Below are 27,962 nucleotides of genomic sequence, written 5' to 3'. Positions count from 1 at the left end.
TCGGATGACTAAATCTGGTAACGGTAGAGATGGTAAGCCCCATTTACTCAGCCATGGCCTGCTCGGCCTCAGAAGCAGTCAAACTCTCAGTGGCTTTTGTCTCTTTGCCACCTTGTGGTAGTGGGTTTTCTGGGCGTCTTCTGTGGAATAGACGTTGAGGTGTCTGCTGACCTGGGGTCTCCTCTTCTTGATTTCCTTTATCTTCTTCATTGCTATCCTCTGTAGGCTGTCTTCTGCGAGAAGAGCCCCTGCAGAATCACCGTCAATAACCTGATACATGTCCTGTCTCACGGGTCTACCTTGTTCTCCTACACTCTAGTTCCCAGCACCCTCCTCCCTTCTCCCTGCACAGGACTACTGTGTGGGGTGCCCATAGGGTCTCTGTAAGGTGCCTGCGGTAGGGATGGTGCTGCTGGGCCCGGCCTTCAGGAGCCCTCTTCAATCCCTTTCTTTCCACTCTCACTCTTCTGAAAATTCTGCTGGTAATCATGTGGTGGACCCCTACCACACGTGTAGGGTCTATAAGCACTGTTTATGCTCTGCTACTGCCTTGCTCTGGAACTCCACCAGGACCTGTAACATCTGCTGCTTCTGCATCCTCTTCCCCTTCAACAACATCAAACTCCAGTCTCTCCACATCTTACACTGCAAAGGTAGTTCCTGGGATTTCCTTTCTGGCATTCTGGTGTGCAAAAACATCTTCCTGTTGATGAAACCATATCTGTTTCTTATATTGAGCTTTTTTTACTTTTCCCAAAACCCTCATTGTGATGACTTTCTTGGCGCCTCCTAGATGAGGCTGCTGGGGCCACTGCTCCCTTCACCCACTGCTCCCTTCACCCACTGCTCCAGGTGTGGGGTTTGGTATGGGCGTCACTGAGGGCCAGACTGTGCGGTGCTGGGTCTCGCCTGGCTGCTCATGGGTGTGGTGATGGTGACTGGGTCCAGCTGTAGCAGCTGTGGCTCCTCCAGAGTGTGATAGTAACTAAGATGGTGGTGGCAGTGGTGCAGCTCAGGACTCTCTGAACAGGACAGCCTTCCTGATGTGGTAGAGAAAAGCTATAAAATGGCAGAAAAGAAAATGATGCCTGATATAACAATTGCAGTCTGACATTGTAGTAGAGATCCTCCCAGTACATTAAGGTAAGAAAAATAAATGCAAGGTACAAAGATCATAAATGAAGAAATAAGACTGCCACGGTTCACTGGTGAAATTATTGTGTACCTAGAAAATCTGGAAAAATCTACAGTTAAACTATTAGCATTAATAAGAAACTTTAGGGCTTCCCTGGTGGCGCATTGGTTGAGAATCTGCCTGCCAATGCAGGGGACACGGGTTCGAGCCCTGGTCTGGGAAGATCGCACATGCCACGGAGCAACTAGGCCCGTGAGCCACAACTACTGAGCCTGCACATCTGGAGCCTGTGCTCTGCAACAAGAGAGGCCACGATAGTGAGAGGCCCGTGCACCACGATGAAGAGGGGCCCCTGCTTGCCGCAACTAGAGAAAGCCCTCTCACAGAAACGAAGACCCAGCACAGCCAAAAATAAATAAATAAATAAATTAATAATAAAAAAAAAGAAACTTTAGTACATTAGCTGGGTACAAAGCTAATATTTTTTTAAACAATGATATTCTTCTGTATCAGCCACTAAGAGAACATTTGTGAAACATCCTTTTTATTACAGCATCAAAAAATATCAAGTACCTAGGAATCCTGCTATCTTCCATCAAGCCAGATGTTAAAGAGTTTTGCAAAAATGTAAAACAATGTCAGCAATCCCTGTGCATTGAATCTTTGAATAAACACTGGGAGAATTAACATCTTTACAATATTGAGCCTTCTAATGAATGTGGTATATTTCTCCATCTATGTATCTTACTCAATGTCCTTCTATGAAGTTTCAGAGTTTTCCTTGTAGAAGTTTTGCCCTTCTTAAATATTTCCTATATACTTGATATTTTTTCAATGCTACACAGAATATTAAAAAGATATTTACTCAAGAATCAAGGTTTAATACAATTAGTAATTTTTCCTACTTATACAGGGCATTCTTAAAGGGAACTGGCTTTTTTTTTCAACTGTGGTACCTTGTGATGAATAATACAATGACTACTAGTGGAGTAGTGCCACTACCTTGATTCACGTTAAGTAGTTTTACCACCATTGCTTTTGTACTATTGGTGCAAATGTAAACTCAGTGAGAAAAAGCAAATCATGTCTTATAAAAAGTTTTGACTTCATGAACCCCTGAAAAGGTCTTAGAGCACCCTAGGAGTAGCAGACTGCCCTGCTGTAGAAAAATGCCTGCTCATGCGCACCAGGAAACACCTATAGGAATATTTGCAGAGAATTGTTTACAGTGGCCCCAAATTGGAGATAACCCCAAAGTCTTTCAACTGTATAATGAATAAATTATACTCATCAGTAGAATACTATATAGCATTGAAAATGAAATAGCTACAGCTACCTGAAACAGTATGCAATGATACCATGCCCAAGGCAGCTAAACTGGTGGCATCTGGAGGGCACATTAGAGATCTCAGAGGTTGTGAGGAGAGAGAGTGGCCTTTATTATCCTTAGATCCAAGCAAGAGCCAAGGTTCCAGAGGAATAGATTTTCATTTCCTCAGGCCTGGGAAGAAGTTGGGTATTTTTGTGGTTTTCGGAAAAGTGGGGGGAACTTAACCAGCAGAAGGCTGTGAACTGCTTGAAGAGAGGCTTTTTTTAAATTAATTTTTATTGGAGTATAGTTGATTTACAATGTTGTGTTAGTTTCTGCTGTACAGCAAAGTGAATCAGTTATATGTATACATATATCCACTCTTTTTAAGATTCCTTTCCCATATAGGTCATTACAGAGTATTGAGTAGAGTTCCCTGTACTATACAGTCGGTCCTTATTAGTTACCTATTTTATATTTGTAGTGAGTATATGTCAATCCCAATCTCCCTATTTATCCCAGATGTAGAAAACAAATTTATGGTTATCAAGGGAGAAAGGGGGATAAAGAGAGGCTTTAACTGCCTGCATTGTGCGATTCTAGAAAGGAGGATCTGCCTGATCCTGCTACTTCTAGTGGTCCAAGAAGGGAACTGCACAGGTGGAATTTCTCCAAGTACCTTCTGTTGGTAGACCTAAGAGCAGGGAAATATTCTTCTAGAAAATCAACAGAGGGGTGATAGTTGCCAGTCCAATCATCTCTTGTTCAGAAAAGCAAAAATCATTGTATGTTCTATCACCTGTCATTCTGACACCGCTAGAAGAAACGCAAACAACCTGCTCTATATGGGGCTGAAGGGATCACAAACCATAAAAAGGCAAAGCAAAATTACAAATCACTTAAGGGAACTCTGGAATCTTAAGGCGGAATGATTAAATAGGAGGTGTAGAGCAGGTGGTTCCCACTGAAGGAGGGCTGTTGGAAGAGCATATGAGAATATTAGTTTTAAAAGGTGGTGAGGACTCTCAAAAAAGATGCAGTTTCAGCACCAAGGGACTTTCAGAAGCTGAAAACAAAACAAAACCTCTATATTTAATAGATAAAATAGGTAAAACGAGAAACAAGATAGTTACAATTGAGAATCACATTGGAGATCTAGAAAATCAAGAGAAATGCCTCATAAAAGCAAGCCAAGGCACAAAACAAAACCAAAAAAGTAAAAGATAATCAAATTGGATAAAGATCCAAGAAACCTAATAAGCAAAGAATAGGATATCTGGATGGAAAGAGGGGGAACAAATGGAAAACACTGTTTCTCCTGAGTTCCAGATAGACTTGAAATTGAAGGTTGAAATGACATTTAAAAAAAACTAAGTGAGAACTGATGAAAATAAACACACACCTAGAAATATCCTAGTGAAATTCCTAAATTATGATATTGAATCTTCTCAAAGGGTAAAGACAAAAATATTGAAAGCTGTCAAACAGAAAGCAGGGGGAAGGGAGAAGAAGGGAACACACACGAAAGAGAATCAGACTAACCTTGGATTTCTCATCTGCAACGCTGCAATTAGAAGGCAGCAGAATTATATCAATAGCTATATTATAGACCACTAGGGCTCATCTTGGGAGAAAGGCTGTGCAAGATTATGACAATAATGAGAACAGAATTTTGGTGTAATAGAAGTGATCAGTGTAATTCTGACTGTTAGGAATGGGAAGGTAATCAACAAGATAATCAGAAAGCATAATAAAACATCACAATTAATGAGAGGAAAAGAGAATAAGCAGAAATTAAACCAAGGAAAATATAGTGGATATCTCTTTTTTAATTGAAGTACAGTTGATTTACAATATTATACTTGTTTCAGGTGTACAACACAGTGATTCAATATTTTTATAGATTATACTCCATTTAAAATTATAAAATACTGGTTATATTCCATGCACTATACAATATATCCTGTAGCTTACTTATTTTATGCATAGTAGTTTGTACCTCTTTATGCCCTACCCCTATCTTGGTCCTCCTCCCTTCCCTCTCCCCACTGGTAGCCACTAACTTGTTCTCTATATCCGTGAGTCTGTTTTTGTATTATATTCATTATTTGATTATTTTTTAGATTCTATATATAGGTGACACCATACAGTATTTGTCTTTCTCTGCCTGACTTACTTCAGTAAGCATATACCCTCCAGGTCCATCAGGGCTGTTGCAAATGGCAAATTTTCTTTTTTTTGTGGCTGAGTAATATTCCATTAGATAGATAGATAGATATACAGATCTAGATCTAAATCTAGATCTATCACATCTTCTTTATCCATTCCTTCAGTTGCTTCCATATCTTGGCTATTGTAAATAATGCTGCTATGAACATTGGGGTACATGTATCTTTTCGAATTAGTGTTTTTATTTTCTTCAGATATGTACCCAGGAGTGGAATTTCTGGATCATATGGTAGTTCTATTTTAGTTTTTTGAGGAATCTCAATACTGTTTTCCATGGTAGCTGAACCAACTTACATACCCAGCCATAGTGTACTAGGGTCCCCTTTTCTCCCCATCCTCATCAACATTTGTTACTTGTGGTCTTTTTAAAGATAGCCATTCTGACAGGTGTGAGGTGATATCTCATTGTGGTTTGGATTTGCATGTGCCTGATGATTAGCAAAGGTGAGCATCTTTTCATCTGCCTGTTTGGCCATCTATATATCTTCTTTGGAAAAATATCCATTCAGGTCTTCTCATACAGACTGTGTGTTTTGGAAACAAATTTTTTTTTTTTACTTAGTATTGATTAACTTGATGTTGATATGTTACACTTAAGCTAAAAAAACAAATTCTACTTATTCTTAGACAAAATTATTCTTCTCTATAGACTTTCTCCATAGACTTCTGTATACGCTATCCCATATAAAATTGAAAAAGAAGGTTATCTTGAACTCAGGGTGGTAATAACTTGTCTCAGTATATTTTCATCGGTTGCTTCCCATCTTAATTTAGATTGATATTGATTCAGGAAGATTTTATTTAGAAACATTTTCAAACATGATGATTAATCCATATGTTTTCACTTTCTTTTTTTTTTAAGTTTTCAATAGTATTTTTTTAACATCTTTGTTGGAGTATAATTGCTTTACAATGGTGTGTTAGTTTCTGCTTTATAACAAAGTGAATCAGTTATACATATACATATGTTCTCATATCTCTTCCCTCTTGTGTCTCCCTCCCTCCCACCCTCCCTATCCCACCCTCCCTATCCCACCCCTCTAGGTGCTCACAAAGCCCCGAGCTGATCTCCCTGTGCTATGCGGCTGCTTCCCACTAGCTATCTATTTTACGTTTGGTAGTGTATATACATCCATGCCACTCTCTCACTTTGTCACAGCTTACCCTTCCCCCTCCTCATATCCTCAAGTCCATTCTCTAGTAGGTCTGTGTCTTTATTCCCGTCTTGCCCCTAGGTTCTTCATGACCTTTTTTTTCTTTCTTTCTTAGATTCCATATATACGTGTTAGCATACGGTATTTGTTTTTCTCTTTCTGACTTACTTCACTCTGTATGACAGACTCTAGGTCCATCCACCTCACTACAAATAACTCAATTTCGTTTCTTTTTATGGCTGAGTAATATTCCATTGTATATATATATGGCACATCTTTATCCACTCATCTGTCGATGGACAATTTCTTACTGCCTTTAGAATTCTTTATTTATCTTTAACTTCTGCCATTTTAATTACGATATGTCTTGGGTTCATCTTGTTTGGAACTCTCTGTGGTTCCTGTATCTGGATATCTGTTTCCTTCCTCAGATTCAGGAACTTTTCAGCCATAATTTCATCAAATACATTTTCAACCCCTTTCTCTCTCTCTTTTCCTTCTGAGACACCTATAATGCAAATGTGAGTACATTTAATGTTCCAGAGATTCCTTAACCTATTCTCATTCTCTTCATTTGTTTTTCTTTTTGCTGCTCTGCTGGGTGACTTCCATTATTCTAACTTCCAGATCACTTATGCATTCTTCTGTATCTCCAGTCTGCTGTTTATTTCCTCCTAGTGTGTTTTTCATTTCAGGTATTGTATTTTTCAGCTCTGACTCATTCTTTTTCATATTTTCTAGTTCCCTGTTAAAATTATCACTGTGTTCATCTATTCTTTTCCTTAGTTCAATTAGCATTCTTATTATTAATGCTTTGAAATCTTTATCTGGTAAATTATTTATCTCTGTTTCATTAGTTGTTTTATCAGGGTCTTTTTCTTGTTCTCTCGTTTGGAACAAATTCCTCTGTGTTCTCATTTTGCTTAACTTTCTCTGTCTCTATTAAATTAGGTGAAACCATTATCTCTCCTTGTCTTGAAGGGGTGTCCTTATGTGGGAGCATCCCTATGTGGTCTATATGTGCACAGTGGCTTTAGTGGGAGAGCTGGATCTGAAGTGACCAAAGGTAACATCTTCACCCAGGGTGTGCTGGCAGTTATCACTTTGTTGGGAGGTGTGGCTGGAGATGGAGGGGCTAGAGTCAGAGTCAAGTGTGAGCCAGAGCATCTCCCTAGTGTGGAGCTGTGCTGAAGCCAGAGGTGCTTGAGTGGGTGCGCTGAGTGGGCTGGGACTCATGCTGGGGCAGTTATGAGAAACTGGCCAGATCCCTAAGCTGTTTCAGTCTCCTTCCTCCACCTCATCCCCAGAAGTAAGCAAGTATGTGTGCACTCTTCACAAGCAGAATGTAGGTTTCCTACAGCCCCTCCTGTAAGTCCCTGGTTTGCAAACAAGCCAAAGGGACTTACCTTCCTGGTGTCAGACCTGAGCGCTGGGGTGCCCATTATGTGCTTCAAACAACTCACTCATTAGGGAAAATCTCTCAGCCCATGTAATCCCCCTCCTTCCACTGTGGACACAGGTCCTGACCTGAGATATATATATATGACAGATAGATAGATAAACAGAATTAATATGCATATTAGTTCACACAATTATGGAGGCTGGGAAGTCCCACGATCTGTCATCTGCAAGCTGGAGACCCAGGAAATCCAGTGCTAAAATTCAGTCCAAGTATGAAGGCCTGAGAACCAGGGGAACCAATGTTGTAAATTGTAGTCAGAGGGCCAGAGAAGATGAGATGAGATGTCCAGTGAATTTGGACAAAAGAGGATGGATTCTTCCCTCCTCTGCCTGTTGTTCTATTCAGGCTCTCAACAGATTGGATAATGCCCCACACTGATTCAAACACTAATCTCATTCACAAACACCCTCACAGACACACCTAGAAGTAATGTTTAATCTGAGCACTCTATGGCCAATCAAATTGACACATAAAATTAATCATCGCAGCAGCCAAATCATAAATTTTTAAGCCCCTCTAAAAATAAGAAATATTAATAAAAACAGTGGAAGGTTTTAATACAATTCTTGTAAATCTGACAAATCAAGTAGAGAAAAAGTAACAAGGATAAAAAGGATAAAACCCTAGCAATATAACAACTAACTGAAAGTAAGGTACAATTTTGTGTTTATGATTTCAGATACAATTGTTACTTTCTTAAATAATGACTACATTTAAATTATAAATAGGAAATAATTGGAAAGAAAATATTATGTATCAAAACTTATCCAATAGGGCTAAACCTACTCACAGAAATTTTAATGGTCTTAAATTTCCCCTTTTATTATTAATTAAATTAAAAATAAATCAACTAAGTACTCAACTAATAAAATTAGAGGATATGATAACAAAATAAACCAAAAATGTGTAGAAAAATAATTAATAAATATACATGTTTAAATTAATGTAACGGAAAACAACAACAAAAAATTAGGAGAGTAAACAAAGGCAAAAGCTATTTTCTGAGAAAAAAATTATAGAAGAATCCCTGCATAGTTGATAAAGACAAAAGAGAAAAAGCAAAAGTACACAATACTGGGGGAAAAAGAGGGATATAAATAACCACAAATATGCAATATATACAATAAATGAATATTATGTGCGACATAGTTGAAACTTTAAAGGAAACTAATTTTTCTAGACAAATAGCACCTCCAAAATTGGCCCAAAGAAAGAAAGAAAATCTGGACAGACGATAACTGTCTAAGACATTGGAAAGATAGCTAAAGATGTACCATTATAATTGACCTCATATTCAGATATGTTTATAGGCAAGTTCTATCTAACCCTTAAAAAATTGATCATTTCTATGTTAGTTAAAATATTCCAGACCATTGAAAAAGTGGAAAGCTATCTAACTTATTTCATGAATAATAAAGCTGGTTGAACTTAATAGCAAAATCTCACATAGTGCAAAATATTAAAATATTGACTAATTTTACCATAAAGAAAGATATAAAGGTTATAAACATAATAATAGCAAATAAGATATCTCAATGATACGAAAAGATTCAGTATAGCAAAACCAAGTAGGGACTATTCCAGCTATTCCAGGAATATTAATATAGGTTCCACATCAAGAAATCTATTAATTTATAACTTCAACCAATCAGAAGAGAAAAACCAAGTGGTTATAACAAGAGATTTTGAAAAGGCATTTGATAAATATTCACATCTATTCCTAATTAAAGTGCTCAGTAAAATAGGAATAAAAGAACTCAACCGAGTGTAATAAAGAATATTTTCCTGAAAGCAATAGCAAATTAGTAGTTATCTTATTGGATCTGGGGGAGGGAAAGAAATAGTCTAGAGAAGGAGCAGGTAGAGCCAACAATATTGCAGCCAACATGTTGCAGTTCTTAAGTGGGTGGTGGGTTCACAGGTATTCATTTCATTATTATGCTTTTACATATATGTCATGCATTTCACATATTATTTTCTACATAATAAGGATATCTAAAACAATAATGAACTTTATACTAAACAGTGAAATTTTAAGCTTTTTCCATTAAAATCAGGAACAGGCAGGACTATCACCAAGATTAAGTATTATTTGGGAGAGTCTAGCTAATGTCCCCCAAATTAATTAATCCATATAAAAAGTAGAAGAGCCAAAATTATCTTTATTTGAAATTGTGATGCTCTTATAGCTTGAAGGTTCAAGGGACCCTATTAAAAAAATAAAAACTTCTATAATTGATAACCTGGTATGGTGATAGATAAAAGATAAATATATAAAACTCACTTTCTTTTTTTGTATTCAAAAATAATCAGTGAAAAATAAAAATGGAAAGAAAATCCCATTTCCAAAAGGGACAAAAACTGTAAAATATTGAGGAATACAATTTATAAGAAAAGCGTAGAAACTTTAAAATACTAAACTCCAATGGCCATATAGGGAAACAGAAAAAGATGGAATATTTAACCATACAAAAAAATTTTTTTTAGTTCATGGCAAAAGACATCATAAGAAAATTGAAAAGAAAATAATATAGGGAAAATATTTAAAATTATATATTTAAGAGATAATACCTTTAATATACAAAGAGATCTTACAAATTGGTAAGACAGACCAACAGCCCAGGAGGCAAATGGGCAAATGATAGCAACTGATAATTCACAGAAGAGAAAATCCAAATGGCCAATAAACTTTCAATCTCATTGTGTTATGGAAATGCAAATTAAAGCAGGTATCAAATACCACTTCTACCCATTAGATCCGCAAAATATAAATTTAAAGAATATTGATTCCAAATAAACTGCCTGATTCAAATCTCAAGTTACTGCGTAAACATTGGCAAGTTACTTTCAGCCTCTTTGTGCCTAAGTATCTTCATCTTTAAAATAAGGGTAGTAATCAAACCTCACAGGGCTGTTGTGAGAAAGAAATGAGCATTTAGATCAAGTAAAGCTTAGAACAGAGCCTTGCACAGAATAAGCAGCCAACGTCAGCTCTCATTATTACTATTGTAACAAGTGGGCAAGTGGAGCAATGAGCCCTTAATTCATTGCTGGTGGGGCTATGAATTTCTACTAGCATTTTAGAAAGTCAACTGGCAATATATTTTAAAACTTGTAAATATACTTACATGGGCTGTGAGGGCAGGGGTTATCTGGAAAGGGACACAAAGGAAATTTCTGGAATGATGATAATGTTCTATATTTTGATAGAAATTTGGATTACACTAGTGCTTACAGTTATCAAACCTCCAAGGTATACTTAAGATTTGAGCATTTTATTACATGTGAATTTTACATAAAACTATAAACAAATATAGAACTCAAGGATATGCTCGCTGAAGTATTTAGAAGGATATGGACAGACGTTTGAAATTTACTTTGAAATGTATCAAAAAGTAAGTTGGTGTTATGGGTTGAATTTTGTCCCACCAAAATTCAGGTATTGAAGTCCTAACCTCCAGCACCTCAAAATGTACCCTTATTTGAAGATAGTGTCTTTACAGAGGTAACCAAATTAAAATGAGGTCAGTAGGTAACCAAATTAAAATGAGGTCGGTCATTCGGATGGGTCCTGATCCAATATGACTGATGTCTTTAAAAGAGGCGGGGCAGGGGTAGGGAGGATTTGTACGTGGAAACAGACCTGCACTGAGGGAAGGCAATGTGAAGAGATACAGAGAGAAGATGGCCAAGGAGAGAGGTCTGGAACAGATTTTTCTCTCAGAGGAACCAACTCTGCCAACACCTTGATTTTAGACTTCCAGCTTCCAGAACTGTGAGACAATAAATTTCTGTTGTTTAAGCTACCCCATCTGTGGTACTTTATTAGCACAGGCCTGGGATACAATTTGTTTGATGGATGGTTAGAGGCTTGGATAAATAGACAGATACATAATAAAATAAGTACAGTAAAATGTTAATGATAGGTGGAATCGAGGTGCTGAATTTATGAATGTTCACTGTAAAATTATGTCAAGTTTGCTGCATGTTTGAAAATTTTTAAATGTTAGGAGGAAAAAAAGAGCATTATAAAAATATTCACTTAGAACAAGGATAAGTCAACTCCGTTTCAAATAGTAGTTCCATTCCTAGAAGTTCCATGACTAGATAATTCCACAGAAAAGATCAAATCGCTTTAGATGAGCAATTACCACAGTAACAATGGCATTTAAAACACACATACAGCTGATTCACTTTGTTATAAAGCAGAAACGAACACACCATTGTAAAGCAATTATACTCCAATAAAGATGTTAAAAATAAATAAATAAATAAAAAAGAGTGGCAAAAAAAATACCACACACACACACACACACACACACACACACACACATACACATCCCTACATGTGGACTCAGAAATTCCACCTTGGGGACTCTTATAAAAATAAAATGCCCATATATAAGTATATATTTACTTATTTCACTATAAATGGTGGTCCATCTGTGCAATACTATGTTGCTGTTATTTAAATGAGGTAAATCTATATTGTTTTCCACTTTTAGCCTTTTCTGCCTTATGCTGCAGGGATGAAATGTGCTCATCCCCTTCTCCTGACAGCTGAACAACAATGGGAATAAAAACTGAGCTGGAGTGTAAGCCTAGTGAAGAAACTGGTATTTGTTCATTGAGAATCTGGGTCTCAGGGGCCCAGCAGAATGAGAAACAGCAGGTGGGTAAGTGAGTACACAGATTCTAGAGCCAGAATAACCTGGGTTTGGAAATTTTGGATGTTCTATTGCCTGTGAGGTTGGGCAGATGCCTCACCCTATATAAAAGATGTCTGTTGTAAAATGGAAAAACTGTAAAATGGGAATAATGATATTTTCCTCCTAGGTTTGATGAGAGGAGTAAATGCAGTGATGTGTGTAAGATACATACCACAGATACTCAAGAGTGACAGCTGTCATTATCGACATCCCCATGTACGTATCCACTCATAGCAGGGGCGCAGCAACGGTGACCATAGTCATCATGATTGCAGTGTTTTCTCAGTCTTCCCTGAAGATGAAAAGAGAGCAAGAAACTTGCTTCTGCCCTCCTTGCTCTATTCTCCACAACCCCAGACGCTCCTTCTTTTATTATCTCTGCATGTCGCTGAAGAATGTGGTCCTTAGACAACTTGAGTGGCAGGAAGCCAAGGGAAGAACCATCACAACAGTGTCCTGGTAATAACTGTCTTGATTCACTTATGCAAATGGACCAAGTGTGCCCTGTGCCAATGAACACATCAGGATTTGCAGACTAAGTTTAGGGATCTGGTCCAGGGCTAAGTTCTGATTGGTGTGTGTGTGTGTGTGTGTGTGTGTGTGTGTGTGTGTGTATGTAAGAGAGAGAGACAAACAGAGACAGAAACAGACGCAAAGAGCGAGAGAAGGCTGGCTTGTTTCACATAGCAGCACAGTGAAAAAGGAGGCAATATCATGATATTTGAAATATTATTCAAGAAAATCGGAAAATGATGACTCCCATGTTCATGCAGCTCAGTCCTGGGGATATTTAGATGGAATATGATCTGTTGTGATAAGCTGTATGGCTGATAAGTCTCCCACCCCTATCATATAGGCTGAGTCTGGTGAGATGATTTAGGCAGCAGGGGACGTACAGGTGGATCAGAAGATTGTAGAACCTGTCAGTCAGAGAGGTGATTTGCAACCCCATCCCTACAGGACAAATTACCCCTAACCATCCCAGGTGGAAAGAAAGACTCCTGTGTTTTAAAGACCCTTGAAACCCCTCCCATCCTGCCGGCCACGCTGCCTCTTTCAAAAGAAATCTCCTAACTTTCTTGCTCACATGCTCACGGTCTTCATAGTCAAGAAACCCTTCCCCTGAATTTCACTGGCAGTTTTCCTGCTCTGTTAGACCCTCTTTCCTCGACAGATACAGAGTACAGGACATCACTCTTCTTTAAATAAACCACCCATCACAAAGTGCGGGATGTCTTTTCTTCTTCCACAAGAAAGTCCCAACCTGAGGGCCACCTAACAGCTCTGCCCTGGTCCTGAGCAAGCCTCTGCCTTCTGTCTCTGGCTCCAGCATCTTTCAACCCGGCTAACCGCTCAGAGATGATAGCGAAAGGGACAGCAGGCAGCTTCTCTGGGGAGGTGCCTCCTATTCACTGGCACTGTGAGCTCTGACCCTCCTGGTATCCATACCAGCCTTGGTCTTTGAGACTTAGCTCATGCTTTATCTCAACTGGCTTCCTGAACACCCCAAAACCGACCTATCACCTGCCTTTTCTTTATAGCCCTGTACTCATCACCTATCGCCCTCAAGTCTACGTTCCTGCCCAGACTAGTAACCCTGAACTAGTAACCACTAGTGGCTCTGGTGGGTGGTCACTGAGAACATCCCTCTTCTTGAAGGTTGGCCAGTCTCTTTCGGCTTAGCCACTTCCCCCGCCATTACCTAAAGCTGGAAGCTGAAGTTAGTTTCCTTCTATCTCCCTTGGTGAAATTGCTCCACGGCTCCACAGTTCAAGACTGCTGCCCTGGGCTGGCCCTTCCCATTATGTCGATTGCATAACAAGTGCCTTTGTTTCTGGCTGAGTATCGACATAACTCAGAAGTCACAACGCTCCCTTTGTCCTCCCCTTTCCAGCGCGTCGCAGCCGTTCCACACCACACCACCTTGAAAAACAAATCAGCAGGAGCTCGCTGGAAACTGACGTGTGATGCCTGAGAAACTCGCTCCAGATGCTAAAGAGATGCCCATTATTGGCACCTTCTCTTGACTCTCAAAATTGCTTGAGGGCCCCGTTGCTTTGTCAGCCACACAAGTAATGAGCTGTTAAGCCTCACCTACCTCAGCCAGTTGCACAGTCATTTCTGGACTCACTTAAGTTTCCCTAGAATTATAGATTCCCAAGAAAGGCAGTGAGTGACCTGAAGAGGTCATTGAGTCCATCCCCCAGCTTCCAGGCTAACCAAATTACCCATCCACTGTCCAAGACAAAGGGGTGTCTATTATCCCTTCAATCCTCATAAGGTCCCCAGTGAAGGAGGTGTTCCATTCTCATTACACAGATGAAAAAAAAAAGGCTTGGAGGGAACACAGGGCTGGTAAGTGGTAGCACTGGCCAGGAATCCAGACTTAGGGTTCTTTTCACTCCTCCAGACTGGCTCTGTAGACTTAGAGAAAACAGCTCTTCCCCTCCTCTGCTTCTCAGCTACCGCTGACAAAGAGGAATAGGGCTTGAATGGGGGTGGTGTGGTGGGGGGGTTTGTCACAGAGGCAACCAGAGTCCCAAGTCCTAACTCTGGAGAAGCGCTCCTTGTAGCACGGGGGCCGCAGCAGGTGTGATGGCAAGCAGGACTGCCAGATGAGTGTGCCATGTGCCAAGCGGAGCTAGCACAGGCCCTGAAAGCCAGGGCTTTTCTCTCAGTATCCCAGGACAGGGGAAATAGGATAGAGGCACATGGGAAATGCAGACTCAGAGGTCTCCAGCCTAAGCTGCAGCTGCCCTGTTGAGGGCTTCCAGACAGAGAGGCAGCCAGCCTGTGGAGCCTAGAACCACAGGTTGAAGAGTTCAGGGCTCCCTTGCTGAAGGTGCTGGCTTCTCCCAGGTCTGTATTCCTCCTTTGCTTGCCTCCCTGTGAGATGAGTCTCCCTGAGTTTGGACAGCAGGTCCCCCTCTCTGAGCTGGAAGACAGCAGGTAAACGCCCCATTTTGATTCCCAGTTCCCAAACATCACTGCCAATGCCTTGTGGAACATTTGGGTTTTGGGGGGTTGGTTTGGTTGTGACTTAGTTCATCCTGTTATAACAAAATATCACAGACCAGGTAGTTTATCAATAACTGAAACTTATTTCTCACGGTTCTAGAGGCTACAAGTCTAAGAACATAGTGCCAGGATGCTTGGCTTCTGGTGAGAACTCTCTTCCAGGTTGCAAACAAACAATTTCTCCTTACAGCCTCATGTGACAGAAAGAGAGAGAAAAAGCAAGTTCTCTCCTGACTCTTATAAGGGCACTAATCCCATTCATGAGGGCTCTACCCTCATAACTTCATCTAATCCTAATTAGCTCCCAAAGTCCCCACCGCCTAATACCATTGAGTGGTGGGATTTCAACCTATGAATTGAGGGAGACACCAACATTTAGTCCATAACAGGCTGGAAGGTTTTTTCCTTTCCTTTTTTGGTTTCCATTAGCAACAAGAGCCGCTCCCATGGCCAGGCTCTTGTTGCATTTGGAGACATAAATGCTAAAAAAGCATGAGGAGGAGGGTGCAGGTAGTGTCTCCAGCCTTTCCACCCTCCCACCTACTCACCAAAGTGTGGCTTAGTCTGTGGCTTGGGAAGAACATGAAACCAGGTCAGTGAGGGCTCCCAGGGCCTGAGTAAGAGAAGGCAGGAGTGGCAGGGGTGGTGGAGACCTGGGCAGGGTCAGGAATGGGAGAGAGGAAGAAGGGGAGAAAGAGGAAGCTAGAGGAAAGAGTGGGGGAGGGAAGAGAGGAAATGGAAAAAGAGAAGACGGGGGAAAAGCAATAAGGTAAGGAAGAAATGAGGGGGAGAGAAGGGCAGGGAGATGATAACAGTGCTTGCTATGTGAGCCCCATTGGTTTCAGGGCCAGACTGTGCAAGTTTCCAGCTGACAGTGGTTTTCCTGGGAGTGATCCAGGCTGAGCCACAGAAAATAGAATCTGTTCTAATAGTAATGATAATATTAATAAATAAAACTAACGTCGAGGATAATTAGGGTCGAAAGGAAAGCTCACTGTCGTGAGAGACAAGCAAATCCACTGCCCATTTGACTTCAACAGGTGTCTAGAGGGGGATTTTAAATGCTTTAGAAATAGTATTTTTGAGCCAGAAAGAAGCTTGGGTGTCTCAGGGGCTGTCTGACTCCCTCATTTTATAGATAAGGTTTAGAGATCAAGTGATTTTTCTCAACACCGCTCAGCAAGTTAATAACTCATTCTGACTCAGGGTGGTCTGGACACCAGTTTGAGAAGTGGCTGCATAGAGCCAAGAGTCTGGAACTCTGGAGCCAGACAGCTCTGAGCTCTAATCCCAGCTCTGCCCTTGCTCCAGAAAGAGAGGCTTGTTCTTTTAGTGACTTCTTTATGCTAAGGGTTTTGTTTCTTTTCATTTTTTTTTAATTGAAGTATAGTTGATTTACAGTGCTGTGTTAGTTTCAAGTGTACAGCAAAGTGATTCAGTTATACGTATACACATTTCAGATTCTTTTCCATTCAAGGTTATTACAAGATATTGGGTATAATTCCCTATGCTATACAATAGTTCCTTGTTTATCTACTTCATATATAGTAGTGTGTATCTGTTAATCCCAAACTTCTAATTTATCCTTCCCCCTCTTTCCCCTTTGATAACCATAAGTTTGTTTTCAAAATCTGTGAGTCTATTTCTGTTTTCTAAGAAATAAGTTCATTTGTATCACTTTTTTTAGATTCCACATATAAGTGATATCATCTTTTTCTCTGTCTGACTTACTTCACTTAGTATGATAATCTCTAGGTCCATCCATGTTGCTGCAAATGGCATTACTTCATGCTTTTTTATGGCTGAATAATATTCCATGTGTATATATACCACATCTTCTTTATCTATTCATCTATTTTTATTTTTTATTTTTTGCAGCCAAGAGGAGGTTATTCACAAGGCAGCCAAGCGAGGAAGTGACGTGAGAATAGGTCTCAAATCCGTCTCCCCAAAGGGGGTTGGGGTACCTATGGGATAAAGAATAAAGAAGCAGGGCAGTATGAGGCACGGGGAGCATGAGGAAAGGTGATTGGGAAAAGCTGTGCTCATCATTGTTCTGAGCTGGCGTAACTAGGCTACGGGGCTCAGCACATTCTCAGGCTGGAGTTTTCGGCCCTCTGATGGCAGGAGGTCAAAAGGCACTTGCCCAGGTGGAAGATCGGTGGTTCTCTCCAGTCTTAACCAGCTCAGCCTAACTAGACAGCTGATTCCAAGTTCCTGGACAATACCGGGGCAAACATCTTATTGTTTATGCTACATGTTACTTGGAGGACGTGCAAGTGTTCAAGCTACCTTGAGGAGTGAAGACAGGATTTGACTAATCCTTACACGTGGTTTCACCTCCAGGCCAGCAGAAGAGACCTGTAGGCTGAGTCTGGCTCCTGGCACCTGGAGTTGGAGGCAGATGGTTTAAAAACGGGCTCTCCCACCCTCTGTGTGATCTTAAGTAGATAGACTATTGAACCTTCCTGTATCTGTTTCTCCACCAGTAGCATGGGGACACTCAGAGTCCCTCTCTTGGGGGCTGTTATGGGGTTTAAGTGAGATAGATATAGATGCATGTACAGGCACATGGGAGACACCCAGTGTATGTTACCTTCATGCTTATTTTTATTAGGAGACCAGTATTGTTAGATTTCTGGTTTGGACAACAAATTAGATAGGTGGTCATTACCCCTGTGTGTCACTGAAAGGGGGACATCTGTAGTGTTAAGTTTAAGTGGATTCTTCTCTTGCCCACCATTGGTAGGTTAAAAATCAACAATAGTTTAGTTTGCTTCATGTTTATGTCAGTATAGCCTTTTGTCCTCTGGAGCTCAACTTCCTTCTCTTCCTCTCCCTCCTCCCTTCCAACAGTGCCTAATGCCTAGTAAGTACAATATGCCTCGAGGTGTTTCTAAGCTCTCAGTCACACAATCAACAGAAGCCTCTCCAATATAGACTAGCTGCTCTCTGCATTGAATCCCCTATTACCTTCCTTCTTGGTTTATTGCCTCATTTTGCTCGATTATTTCCATAAATAGCTTAAGGTATAGCACAGGAGGTCAATTTTTCAAATTTCTTTGTGTACGAAATATCTTATTCGGCCTCCATATCCATTCATCTATTGATGGACATTTAAGTTGCTTCCATGTCTTCAGTATTATAAACAGTGCTGCTATGAACATTGGGGTACATGTATCTCTCTGAGTTGGAGTTTTCTTCTTTTCCAGATATAGTGGGATTACAGGATCGTATGGTAGCTCTATTTTTAGTTTTTTAAGGGGCCTCCATACCGTTCTCTGTAGTGGCTGCACCAACGTAAGGTAAGTGTTTTGAGAACTGCTGCAATGGAAGAACAGATCGTTTCTCCCTTGAGTGCTGCAGGGTTCAGTGGTAGCCTCCCCACATGGTGCTGGAGGCGCCATGAGAACGCGAATTCTCTGCATCAGCCCAAGATCTCAAGAAGACACAGCTCAGAGAGCCTGGCTCTCACTGTGAGGGAAAATGTTTTATCCAGTATTCCACTCCACACAGCAGGGACTTGAAATCTTTGCCCAAATTACGTGCCGGTGTTTTCCGTCTCTTCGCCCACCCCAGGCTCAAGCTCCTCCCTCCCCACCCATTCAGCTCTCTGCATAGGCCTGCACTATGCCCTATGGCAGCCACCAGCTAACATGGCTGTTTAAATTTAAATTCACTAACATGAAAGAAAAGTTAAAAGTCAGCTCCCTGTACTGGTCACACTTCAAGTGTGGTGTGTAGCCTATTGGACAGCCCAGCGTAGAACGTTTCCACCACGGCAGAAAAGATCATTGACATTGATAGTCAAAGGTCCACTTCTGTAGTTCTGTTGTTCTTATGTATGTTGTCTTTTGCTGTTTCTATTAAAAATTGCTGTAAGCCCAGCCGTTGGGTGGTTTACAGATTCCTGGACTTGGTTTGTGTCCCTGATTCACACCCCTCGCTTCCCGCTGCCTGCCTGTTGAAGGCGGAGGAGAAGATGTGTGTCCCTGCAGAGCAGAGAAGCCACTGTGCCCCCTTCTGGTAGCAGATGAGTCAACAGGGGTCACTCCATGCTACCTGCAGGGGCTGACTGGTTGGTCTCTTTCTTTCTTCACCCTCATCCCTGACTTTCTCTGTTACTCCCTAGGTTAAATGGCTTCAACAGTTCCTCAGACTCCAAGGTCCTGCTGGGTTGAGCCGAGCACGGAGGATCAATCACCAAATCCCCACTGGCTCATCCCTCCTCCCATTTGTAGTTTCCCTCTCCTCACCATGACCTCAATTTCCAATCCAATCTATGCGCTAACAACAAGAAAACCATGGCGACCTGCAAATTGGAACCCAAAGAGAAAAGGCCAGACTCCTGTTTCTGGGCAATTATTGACTTCTCCTAGAAAGAAGGAGAAGGAGTGACAGGAAGGGGGAAAGAGCTACTTTTTTCTTCCCCAGCAAGTGCTGTTTATTTTGCCAACTGAGTGAAAAGAAAGAAGACTAGTAGAAGATCATCCTTACCAAGTTCCTAAACCATAAAGAAGGCTCATCTGTCTTTACTTCTTCAGTTTCTTGGTTCCCAACTAAAACCCCTCCTATTAGCTCATATGTTTCATTCATTCATCCACTTGCTGATTTTTCTTAACCAGACCTGCACATCAGAATCACCTGGAGAGGTTTTTTCAAAACACACAAACTCAAACTATAGGCAAACACACTGAATCTGAGTTATTAGAGGATGGGGAGGGGGATGGAGGAGATTGGAGGGCGGAAGGGGCTCGTATATTTTGCAAAACATTCCCAGGTTATTCTGTTGCTCAATTGAGAGAAAATATTTACAAACAATGCAACCAACAAGGGCTTAATTTACAAAATATACTAACAGCTCATACAACTCACAAAAAACAAACAACAACAAAAAACAACCCATTCAAAAAATGGTGGAAGACCTAAATAGACATTTCTCCAAAGAAGACATACAGATGGGCAATAGGCACATAAAAAGATTCTCAACATCACTAATTATTAGAGAAATGCAAATCAAAACAGCAGTGAGGTACCACCTCACACTGGTCAGAATGGCCATCATTAAAAAGTCTACAAATAACAAAGGCTGGAGAGGGTGTGGAGAAAGGGGAACCCTCATGCACTGTTGGTGGGAATCTAAGTTGGTGCAGCCACTGTGGAAAACAATATGGAGGTTCCTCAGAAAACTAAAAATAGAATTACCATATGATCCAGCAATCCCACTCCTGGGCATATATCCAGACAAAACTATAATTCAAAAAGACACATGCACCCCAATGTTTATAGCAGCACTGTTTATAATAGCCAAGACACAAAAACAACCTAAATGTCTGTCAACAGATGAAAGGATAAAGAAGATGTGGTACATATATACAATGGAATACTACTCAGCCATAAAAAAGAATGAAATAACGCCATTTGCAACAACATGGATGCAACTAGAGATTATGATACTAAGTGAAGTAAGGCAGATGGAGAAAGACAAATACCATACAATATCACTTATATGTGGAATATAAAATATGACACAAATGAACCTATCTATGAAACAGAAACAGAATCAGGGACATAGAGAACAGACTGGTGGTTGCCAAGGGGGAGGGGGAGGGGGAGGAGGGAGGGTTGGAGTGGGAGGTGGGGTTAGCAGATGTAGGCTTTTATATATGGAATGGATAAACAGCAAGGTCCTACTGTATAGCACAGAAAATTATATTCAATATCCTATGATAAACCATAATGGAAAGGAATATTAAAAAAAGATTGTATATGTATAACTGAATCACTTTGCTGTACAGCAGAAATTAACACAACATTGTAAATCAACTATACTTCAATAAAAAAAATAAAACTGAAAGAAATTTTGTGTCTCAGTTTGTACATCTATGAAATGGGAATACAGTTACTTATCTGGCAGGATTATTGTGAAGCTAAATGAGATGGGTAGTAATGTGCTGAGACAGTACCTGAATATATTGTTTTCATGTAAAAACTCACCATCTACTAAATGCCCAGCCACTTGATCAAAAATGTCAGCCATCACTGCTGTTATAGGCTGCTCGATAGCAACCTGGTCATCCTGCTTTGTCCTAAGCCCCCAGCCCCTGCAGAGCCCATGTCGCATCAACCGTGGAGGGGAACTGATGTGGTGAAGGACCTGGGGTCACACAGACCCAGAGTAAGTCTGAGCTCCGTCCTCTCCCATCTGTGGATTTGCTGCAGCAAATCCTGCCTTCTAAGACATTTGGCTCTCCCTCTGGTGAAAGGGGGGGTGGGGGTCAGTCTTTCTCAAAAGCTCGTTTTACGGATTAAATGATTATATATGCAAAGTGCCTGGCACAGAGTAGGTTCTTAATAAATAGCCTCAGACCACAATGGACCTAGGGTGGGGACACTGAAGGGAGCAAGGGAGGGGCTCAGGGGGGACAGGGGAGGAGGGGAGCTGGAGGCTAGGCTGAGCCCAGCGGTTTCTCCACTCACACTCTGAGACATCACCTTGCGGAGAGGTCTCTGGACATCAGGAGCCTGACAAAGGACCCTCCTCCCAATGGAAATTGTACCAGGGAGTGTGAGAGAGAGAGCGAAAGACACAAGTACTATCGCCATCAGCAACCAGGTGCTGGACACAGCTAAGGCCTAGCGCCTTAATTGGGGATTAGAGGCTGAACTTTACCAAAGCACTGCCTCGGTGCCTTCATTAAAAGCTGGAAAATTCTCCATGCAGGTGCGATGACCTTTTGTGAAGTGACCTAGAGAGTGGCTGGGCCCGGAGGAGCATCGTGCCCTTGGCCAGACACTGCGGTCCTCTCCCCACCTGCTCCTTCTCCTGCCCAGCACGACATGAGTTCACCTTCCCCCTCCCACCCTCCTGCAGTGCCTACCTCCTACCCCACGTGATGGAGCAGGGAAACAGGCTGACCAAAGACTTGTGCTTACTTGTAGGGTATCGCTGAGCAATCCTGGTGTCCCCATATTACTTTTCTTCCCAGAAAAGAAGAAGAGTCTGAACTTGGTCTGAACTTAAAACTCAAAACCTAGATGTTTCTCTTTAAAATGCAGGTAATAATGACCTGACAACTCTGTTTCACATGATCCAGGTGGTAAAGTCCGTTAACACACAGACCATATGATCCTCTCAATGATCCAGTAAGCGAGCAGGGACAGGAGATGATCTTCATTGTTTCAGAGGCAGAATTGGAGTCTGGAGGTGGGGCAGTTCCACAAGCAGACCCGATCCAGGCCTTCTGATGCTTGGTCTTTCCCACCAACCTAGCAGGGATGTGTTTCCCGCCAGGTGGGACCTGGAGTGGCTGACGGCCTTGGACGGCAGTTGAGTTGGGGAGGAGGTGCTGCAGAGCGGAAGGCGAGTGAGGACAGAGGACTTGAGGGCACGTTTTGCAGTCGAAGGGTGTTTAGGAGAGAAGATCTGGGAGAGGGACATGAGGCCAAGAATTTTCAAAGAACACGTCAGAATTCAGGACCTACTGGGAAAAGTAGACACTTCTGTTCTGAAGCCTTTCAAGGAAGGATAACTGCTTCTCACCTGCTGGGCCTGGTGGATGGCAGGAGCTGGACAAAATGACCTCTGTAGGTCCTGTTGACCGGTCATCCAATGGCATTTACCTCTGACCAGGTAGCATGCCATCTGGTCCTCTAGGTTCTGGAAAGGGAGTAACCAATCAGCAGACAGTCATGGATGGAGACGCACTTTGCTGAGAGCACCATGGAAACCGCAAAGAAGCATGAGTCCTGTTCTGATTCCTAGAGCTTACAGCCTAAATGGAGAGTCAAGACAGACAGATATCTAACGATAAATCGTGGTAACAAGATCATCTTCAATTTTCTTGTGACTTTATGTAATTTCAAAGCATTTTAGTACTTGATATTATGATCTTTATATTTGTCTGTATATAAAGCATTTAGCCCAATGTGCCCTGGAAAGCATAAATGTGAAGTTATTGCTATTATTATTATTACTGTTTAGATTATTTTACACTGAACTACAAGCTAATTGAGGGGGAAGCTACATTTTATTCACCTTTTTGTTCTCTGCACCTAGTCCTGCATGTTTTGAACTAAATACAGAATAAATGTTTGTAGATGGTCATCGAATGAAGGTCATTTAAACCTCACAAAAATCTCTGGGGGGATTTTCTTTCCTCTAAAGACAAGGAATCTGAGACCCAGGTAGGGAAGGTGACACAGTTAGTGACAGAGCTGAGGCCAGAAGACATTCTATGCCAAGTGTACAAGTAGGACCTGGGAACTCTGCCCTGATGTGATCAAGGAGGGCTTCATGGAAGAGGTGTCACTTTCATAGGCTTTTTTGCAATGAATGAGCTTCAAAGAGACATATAAGGAAAAGATATCAATAACAGGGAACTTCACAAATGAACTCCTGGAGGAGGAAGGAGTGCTCTGCAGGGAAGTGCTTAGAGAACAAAAGGTCAAATGTGGCAGGTGGAGACTAAGCCTGCAGGGGCCTTGAGTGTCAGGCTGAAGGCTGATGCTTAATCCTGAAGCCCATTAGGGCTGGGGTGCCACCTAGACCACCTTTCACCCAAAGACACCAACTCTGGGCCTGTGTCCATCCAACGTGGGGGCTGTGTTGGCCGCTAGGTCCAGATCCTGAAAGGACGGGAGCACGTTCACCCCAGGACGGCACAGGGCCATCTGCTGGGCAGCATGATTCATTCATTAGCACCAGGAAAAGGAGATGAACAGTCTGCCTCGGCCCTAATGAGAAAGATTGGAGGCCACGAGGTGCATGTTTATTACTGAAGGTGCTGCATTAATTATGGAGTCTGGAAGGGAAGAGGGAAGCTGTGCTTGGCCTGGGGACCATCTGGAAGAGGTGGCCAGAGGAAGGCGCCCATTACTCTGAGCCCAGCCTCCAGGGCTCACACTCAGCCGCCTGAGGAATGCTCACTCAGCTCTGTGTTCACTCATTCACTCAGCAACTATTTCTTAAATACTGCCTGTGTGCCAGGCCCCTGCACTGAGGCCTGGTGACCTGTGCCCTGGAGGACCCCAGAATCTGGTGACTGCTGGGGACAGAGGCACAATCAGATATTTAGAATAAAATCTGCTGAATAGAATCACTGAAAGCATGGGCTCCTAACCTAGTCTGGGGGTGGCCTGGATTGGCTGGAGTTATCTGGGGATACTTGTAAGACACTTAAGGGGCTGGCTCTTTAACTTTCCAGCAAGGGGAGCCACTGAAAGGATAGAGACGTGGAGTCATATGGTCAGATCTGCTCCATCTCACCCCAGGGTGCCCAACACCCGTGGTTACCTCCTGCCTTCTCTCTTTTCTCCTTCAACCGTGCCTGTCCTGGGCTCCAACTCCTCAGGGACAACGGATGCCAGGATGCTACGCCCCACCCTGGACTTCTGGAATTGGGGTGTCCAGCATCTAGACAAATGTTTGAAGGCAAGATGACCAATGGGAGTCATACCGCATGGACTAAGTGCCTACTTGGTCCCCCCAACCTGACCCCAAAGGGTTGCAGAGGCCCTGCTGGCCTTGGTCAGAGGACAGCTACCCCAGACCAAGAGCCGTCATAAGACCTAGAATCAGTGTTGCGACTGTGGTGTCCTAGAGCGCATGTGGCGGGGGAGATTGGAGCGGCTCTGGGCAGGACTCTGTGATCTAAGCTCTGAGGATGCAGGAGCCCTGTGGTCCTGATTCCCTACTGCACGCCCATGTCAGCACAGAGCCTGGAGGAATTGTGAGTGAATGAATGAATGAGTGAAGGTTCAGATCCCAGCTCGGGCACTTCCTAGCTCTGGGACTTTGGAAGGGTCACTTCACCATTTGAGTCTCACCTTCCACACATGTGAAACACTGATTACGAAGTGTCCTGCATAGAACTGCTGAGATGATGACGTGTGATGGCTATGAGTCTAGCACAATGCCTGACACTCAGGAAATGTCAGGTAATTCTTGAGAAAATATGGCCCTGAACGTGTAAGTTTTTGTAGAAGGATTGGGTCCTATGTAGGAAATTAGACCACCTTGAGGGGAAACGCTCCTTTCACAAGTGTGGCCTCCCAAGATGGTCATTTCTGAGATACTCATTTCTGCTGAAATTGAGATTTAAGGGAGCCTAGAGTTTGGCAAAAGTCACACCATTGGTCTCAAATCTAGGTTTTCTGTCACTCCATCATTCAATGACATTCAACAAAGATTCATCGTGCCCCCACCAGTGCCCGACACACTCGCCACTCTCTCCACGACACTCCAGCTGGGACAGGGCAGAGGTCCCCCTAAAGCCCACCTGTGGAGATCATCATGGGTGAGGAAAAGGACACTGCTTGGTGACAGGTACAAGGTCACTGGGCAGGCAGTGGTGATGTGAACCTCAGGGACCTGCTTTCTGACTCCTGGTCTGGCTCCTCCCTTACACTGAGACCAGGGGTCTGTTTCCCCAGGGTTTGAGAACATCAGTGATTACCTTGCCCAGGTGTATGCGGAGTGGAAATGAAGACAGGGAGATGTGGGGGTGGAGGGAGGGAGGGAGGGAGGGAGGGAGGCAGAGCAGAGAAGAGGATCAGCTAGAGAAATGAGAGCTTGTCAAGGCCTTATTGTCCCCCAGGCAGGAGAGGTAATTCAGAGTGCCCTCTGGGAACTTCCCAGGAGGGCTGGGTAAGGCTAAAGAAACTACAGGAATGGAGAGCGGGCTGAGCTCCTCCAGATGGGTCTCCTAGCGTCAGCCCCAGGGTCCCTTGTCTGCTCTTGGGATGATGGGACTAGAGTTCCTACCTCCATCCCTATCTATCTTTGGGCTTTGCAGGGGCTACGTGGGTAGGTGCGAGGCAGAGGTGTGCAAGCCGGGGATTGGGGGAGGGAGAGACACTTATGTTACCAAATCCCATTCTGAACTACAGCCTCAAGGGCAAACTGTGTGTGTGCAGGGGCGCGCACTAGTCAGTTTTCTAGAGAAAGGGAACCAATAGGAAGTGAACATAATATTATATATATACATGTATACATATATCTATAAAATAAAAAGATTTTTTTATAAAGCTTTGGGGCATGGGCTCACGCAATTACGGAGACTGGCAAATCCAAAATCTGCAGGGTGGGCTGGCAGGCTGGAGACCCCAGAGAGCTGATGCTGTAGTTTGAATCCAAAGGCCATCTTCTATAGAACAAGAAAATCTAGTGTTGTAGATGAAATCCAAAGGCTGTCTGCAGGAGAAGTCTCTCTTGCTCAAGGGAGGCTGGTCTTTTTGTTCTATTCAGGCCTTCAACAGATTGGAAAAGGCCCACCACATCAGGGATGGCAATCTGCTTTACTCAGGGTCCACAGATTTAAATGTTAATCTCATCCAAAAACACCCTTGCAGAAACACCCAGAATAACATTTGACTAAATATCTTGGGCATGCACTGGCCCAGCTGAGTTGACACATAAAACTAACCGTGTCACAGAGCACGTGTATGTGTGCATGGTGTTTGTGGGAAGGGTTGAAGGCACAGTGTCTCCCACCCCCAAGCCAGCTCCCAGCACCAGAAAAGGTCCCAGCCATGGAATTTAGCCAGGAGAAACCAAATCTCACCCAAATGTCCTCTCAGCAAGTCTGGGGAGGGTTGCACTCAGGCTGTGAGTGTGGGCGTGTTCCTGTGCCAGTGTGGCACTGTGTATCTCTCAGCGGGGGTCCCCGTCTGTGGGAGTCACGTGTCAGTGTCACTCTGTGTCCAGATCTGGAGGTCAGTACACGGAAGTGGTCAGATACTGGCGACAGGAAGCACGTGGCTCTCTCAGTGAGGGCCAGGGAAATGAGCATCTGCTCTTCATGTCCACACTGCCTGCCACTTGCCCAGAGATGATGACACATCACTGTCCAGAAATGTTCCCATTACCCTGCTGAGCAGGCCACTCTTTGCGAGATCACAGAAGCGCTAAGTGGGGAGTGCCATGTCAAAATGCTTGACGCTCAGCTGATACAGCAATCAGGGGGCTGACAGCACCACCTGTCCCAAGAAGCCAGTGGTATATGTTTATCAAACCGGGAAACTGCACACAGAACACAGAGAGACGGACAAGCCCTGGGACCCTCAAAACAGAAGCTCCAACTTATCCAGTGAGAAACGCCAATGTTTGCTTTACTCATCTGGCCTGGGACCTGACCCTCTTCCTTTTACCTAAACTGCACCCCTCTTGGAGTTCCAACCCATTTCCTTTATTCTGTTCCCTGTAGAAGTGGACAGTAGCCAGTAGCCCTCCCTCCCCAAGGCCTCCCCCTTCCCCCGACTGCCAATGCCACCTCCACCACACCCGCATTCTTGACGCTGGCTGCCATCTTCCCCGTGGTTAACTTGTCCATTTCCGGGCCACGCCATGCTGGTTTTATTTCTACAGCTTTGAATTCATCTTCATAGATGGCCAAGGGAGGTCCCCTTCTTTGTTCTTCTTTTTCAAAATTGTTTTAGGTATTTGTGTTCTTGATTCTACCATGTGATTTTGGGGATCATTTTGTCAAGTTTCTGAAATATCCTCCTGTGAGTCTGATTCAAATTCATCAAATGTAAAGATTAACTGGGGAGAAAGGGTCACCTTAGAGTGCTAAGTCTTCACATCGATGAATATGTTACATCTCTCTGTTTATTTGTTTTCATACAATTTACTTCAAAAAGGTTTTGTACTTTTGTAGTTAGGTTTATTGGTTTGGGTTCCCCCAGAAGCAGCCTCTGAGCTAAGGGTTCAAGTGTGAGCGGTTTACTGAAAGGTACAAGAAATGCAGGGAGGAAGGAAGCCAATAAATGCTGCATTAATAATCCAGCTTCCAAGTAGGTGACTGGAGCTGAATTCTGCAGGAAAACTCTGGAAAAACAGAGCAATAAACATGCTTCAGAGTTATCTCAGTCAAGGGATAAGGAACCCCTCCATGCATCACTCATTGGTGAAGGGCTGCCTTTGGGAAGATATTAATTCCCTGGT

General features: G+C 42.7%; 1 pseudogene; it reads right to left on the bottom strand.

Annotated features, from left to right (window-relative positions):
- Window positions 1–43: 43 nt before the first annotated feature.
- LOC114886888 lies at window positions 44–27,348 on the bottom strand (annotated as a pseudogene).
- Between the last annotated feature and the right edge of the window lie 614 nt (window positions 27,349–27,962).

Source organism: Monodon monoceros, unplaced genomic scaffold (assembly GCF_005190385.1).
Source record: "Monodon monoceros isolate NGI ecotype Baffin Bay Population unplaced genomic scaffold, NGI_Narwhal_1 Super_Scaffold_7, whole genome shotgun sequence".
Taxonomy (NCBI): Eukaryota; Metazoa; Chordata; class Mammalia; order Artiodactyla; family Monodontidae; genus Monodon; species Monodon monoceros.
This window is presented reverse-complemented; position numbering and strand designations above follow the sequence as displayed.